Source organism: Silene latifolia, chromosome 11 (assembly GCF_048544455.1).
Source record: "Silene latifolia isolate original U9 population chromosome 11, ASM4854445v1, whole genome shotgun sequence".
Lineage (NCBI taxonomy): Eukaryota > Viridiplantae > Streptophyta > Magnoliopsida > Caryophyllales > Caryophyllaceae > Silene > Silene latifolia.
Window position 1 is genome coordinate 80,598,343 of NC_133536.1, and position 4,670 is coordinate 80,603,012.

Consider the following 4,670-nt stretch of genomic DNA (forward strand, 5'->3'; position numbering starts at 1 on the left):
TTTAATCACGGCCTTTGCATCGCAATGGGGGGTAGCAATAGCTTCCACCCATTTGGATACATAATCTACAGCTACGAGGATATATTTATTACCTTGACTGCTCGGAAAAGGTCCTTGATAATCAATGCCCCAGACATCGAAAATCTCAACCTCAAGAATGCCTACCTGTGGCATCTCATGTCTTTTGGAAATATTCCCCGATCTTTGACAAGCATCGCACTCAGCAACAAAATTGCGACAATCTGCATGCAAAGTTGGCCAATAGAAACAGATTGGAGTACCTTAGCTACAGTCCTGGATGGACCGTGATGACCACCATAAGCAGAAGAGTGGCAAGCCTCTAGGATATCCTTCACCTCCCACTGAGGTACGCATCTCCGGATGAGGCCGTCTGCGCATTCCTTGAAAACATAAGGATCATCCCAAAAATATTGTCTAGCATCGTAGGCAAACCGCTTCTTCTACTGCCATGAAAGCTCGGGTGGTATCCTACCTGTCACAGCAAAGTTAGCAAAATCAGCAAACCACGGAGGTGGATAAGACCCTGAAATAGTAATAGCTAACAGACTCTCATCAGGAAAAGAATCATTAATAGGTAACGAATCCTCCCTTTCTGTCAGCTGCAGACGAGATAGGTGGTCAGCCACCACATTCTCAGCTCCTTTCTTGTCTTTGATCTCCAAATCAAACTCCTGCAAAAGGAGTATCCACCTCAAAAGCCTCGGCTTCGCATCTTTCTTAATAAAGAGAGTCTTCAACGCTGCATGGTCAGTATAAACAATAACCTTAGATCCTAACAAATAAGACCGAAATTTGTCTAAGGCAAAAACAACAGCTAGAAACTCTTTCTCAGTGGTAAAGTAATTAATTTGAGCCTCATCCAGAGTTCGGCTCGCATAATATATGGCATTCAGAGCTTTATTCTTCCGCTGTCCCAAAACTGCACCGACCGCATAATCGCTGGCATCACACATGATCTCAAATGGGAGGTCCCAATCAGGCGGCTGAATGATTGGCGCAGAAACTAGGGCCTCCTTTAACCTGTTAAAAGCGGTAAGGCACTCATCAGTAAATTCAAAGACAGCATCCTTAAGGAGCAAATGTGTAAGTGGTTTAGCAATTTTTGAAAAATCCTTAATGAAACGCCGGTAAAAACCAGCGTGACCAAGGAAACTCCTCACTCCTTTAACATTCACGGGAGGAGGTAATTGCTCAATCACCTGCACCTTTGCCTTATCAGAAATCAGGTGCCCTAACACAACTCCCTCATTGACCATAAACTGACACTTTTCCCAGTTTAAAACAAGATTAACATTTATACAACGCTGCATGACTTTATCAAGGTTAGCTAAACAACGATCAAAGTCACTACCATAAACTGAGAAATCATCCATGAATACTTCTATAATATGTTCTATATAATCAGAAAAAATCCCCATCATGCACCTCTGAAAGGTAGCAGGGGCGTTACACATTCCGAAAGGCATTCTACAATATGTAAAAACACCCTGTGGACAGGTAAAAATGGTCTTACTCTGATTGTCAGGATGAATAGGGATCTGAAAGAACCCTGAATATCCGTCTAGAAAACAGAAAAATTTTTAGAGGCAAGTCTTTCAGTCATTTGGTCAACAAAAGGGAGGGGGAAGTGGTCTTTCTTGGTGGCGGCATTCAACTGTCTATAATCAATGCACATCCGCTACCCTGTCACTACTCGAGTTGGTATTAATTCATTTTTATCATTTTTAACCACGGTAGTCCCTCCTTTCTTCGGGACTACCGAATCGGGCTAACCCACTTGGAGTTGCCAATCGTATAAATAATACCTGCATTGAGTAGTTTCATCACCTCAGCCATAACAACTTCCTGCATCTTCGGGTTCAACTTACGTTGACCCTGTCTGTAAGGCTTGTGGCCTTCTTCCAACTCTATCCTGTGCATACAAACATCAGGGCTGATGCCCTTAATGTCATCCAAAGAGTAACTCAGAGCCTTCCTGTTATTCTTAAGTACACACATCAAAGCAGACAGCTGGTCATCATTAAGCTTAGAGCTAACAATAGCTGGGTACTGCTCCGTATCATCTAGAAAAACATACTTAAGATTAGGAGGAAGTGGCTTACGCTCCGGCACTTTTACCTCTACAGCATAGACAGAATCAGCTTCAATGGTGTAGCAAGTGTTGACCAAGTTCTCGTTGGCCAAGCTCAAGAGCATCTCATCTTCTTCCTCATTGAGCTCGTAGCTCTCCATTGAGGCTACCAAAGCATCTGGCTCCTCAGCATTCTCCACTATATTAGCTGCACACTCACCTAAACGGGTTAGATCAGCTAAGGGATCCTTGGTTAAGGATTCCCTCCAATTACAAGTAACAGCCCTGTCAACAATATCAATGGAATAACACGTATCCTCATCGCAGTTCGGTCGCCTTGTGAGCGAGATCGAACTCAATGGTGTCATCCCCTACCTCTAAGGTGATGGTTCCGCATTTGACATCTATCACATTGTTGTATGTAAGAACGGTCGCCTAAAATAATAGGTATCTGATCGTCCTCTGCAATGTCCAAAACAACGAAATCGACAGGAATAAAAAACTTACCCACTCGAACGGGTACATCCTCTAGAACACCTATAGGTCTCTGAGTCGATCTATTTACCATTTGAACGGTAATATCAGTCACCTTAAGTCTACCAATGTTTAACCTTTCGCAAACAGAATACGGCATGACACTGACACTGGCCCCTAAGTCACAAAGGGCCTTTCTGATTACGTGGTTACCTATAGTGCAAGGAATTGAAAAACTACCCGGGTCTTTTAATTTAGTTGGCACATTAATTTGCGAAAGAGCATTACACTCTTCCACAAAAGCAACATTACCATCATCACGAAAATTTCTCTTACGATTTAAAATATCTTTCATGAATTTAGCGTAAGAGGGTACCTGGGTAATTAGATCAGTGAAAGGGACCGTTACCTCGAGATTTCGGACCATCTCCGTAAACTTACCAAACTTACGCTCCAGCTTAGTAGCCTTCAAACGCTCCGGATACGGGACTGCAACACTGGCCGTAGGATCAGTAACCTTCGGCTTCCGTAGGTTTAAAACCCCCGTCAAATCATCAATAAATGAAGAATCATGCGAACTAATTGACGGATTTGCATCCTGCTCTGGAGTTCCAGTCGATCGACTGATATGAGTGGTCGATCGACCCACTTGGCTAGGCGTGAACAGTTCCTGACCAGAATTGAGTTCGTCAGGTGATCCGATCGATCGATCGGTGATGTTGGTTGATCGATCGATCTTTGGTGTGAATAGTTTCGATCGAAACTATTTTATTCGACGCTTCAGTCGATCGACTGAGAATTTTGGTCGATCGACCAGATGTACTGGCAATTGAGCTCGTTTTTGCACCAGAATTTAAACGAGCTTCTTCATCATTTCCTGAGTCTTCCTTTGGCTTGTCGGGACTTTCATAAGAGAGGCCACTCCTGAGATTAATGGCGTTAATCGTTTCAATCGGCCCTTCACATTTGCTTGAAGAATTAGCAGCTTGCTTAGCCTCTATATTCTCCAATTGCTTCACAAAATTCTTTGAGGACTCAATCCCGGCTGCTTCCATATTCGCCACTTGAACCAAAAGTAGTTGGACCATTTCTCTCAACTTCTCGGTCTCATCTGAGTTTTGAACAGGTATTTCAACTCTCTCCTTGGAAGCTTCAGAAATCTCGAGCTTCTCGAGACGGGTAGAAATAGAAGTTATAAGTGTCACAATGGCACTCATTTCATCACTTTGCTTTCAGGACTTTCCACGTGAACTTCCAAACTCAGCTCTATGACCTGCCATCTCCTCAATAGTGTTCCAACCTTTACTTTGACCGGTATTGTTTTGGAACCTTCCATTAGCAGCTGCATCCAGGATGACCTTGTAATCATCATATAGAGCATTATAAAATAGGTTGCAAAGATACCATTGCTGGAAACCATGGTGAGGGACAGCTCGGACCAAACTTTTGAAACGTCCCCATGCTTCACAAAAACCTTCATCAGCTCCTTGCTGGAAACTTGTGATATTACTTCTTAAGGTGTCAGTCTTTGAAAGTGGGAAGTACTTCTTGTAGAAGGCTAATGCTAGAGATGTCCAGTCCGTTACTCCAGCTGCTACCCTATCAAGGTAGCGGTACCAATCTCGCGCTGAATCCTTCAAGGAGTATAAGAGCATCAACCCCTTTACTTCATCCTGAGTCACCCCAGCTGGTATAGGTATAGAACAGCAATAGTCTGTGAAAATCTCCATATGCTTCAAGGGGTCCTCATCTGGTAAACCAGCAAACTGATTTCGCTCCACTAAATCGATATAAGAGGAACGAAATTCGAAGTTACCCATAGTAGGGGTAGGTAACTGGTGCCCCTTTGGAAGATGGTGTTCCTTTGGCTGTAGATTATCATATATTGTAGCCATAATTGCCAAAACAAGAGTACTCAAATCTTCCTCTCAAAAACCTGTCTTCTAACTGTGCAAAAGCAAAACTAGAAGCAAAGGTAAGCAACGGCCTCAAGGAACAAAAGTTCCTTGAGACAAGAAAAATAAACTAAAATAAAGCAAACAGAATTACACCGTCTCCCCGGCAACGGCGCCAAAATTTGATACCGTCGTTTAGTACCAAAATT

At 43.1% G+C, this 4,670-nt stretch overlaps 1 non-coding gene across 1 annotated transcript; it reads left to right on the forward strand.

Moving 5' to 3' along the window:
• The first annotated feature begins 3,979 nt into the window (after positions 1 to 3,979).
• LOC141615672 (small nucleolar RNA R71) lies at positions 3,980 to 4,086 on the forward strand. Its single transcript, XR_012530080.1, has one exon. It is a non-coding gene; the product is annotated as a small nucleolar RNA R71 (small nucleolar RNA).
• The last annotated feature ends 584 nt before the right edge of the window (positions 4,087 to 4,670 follow it).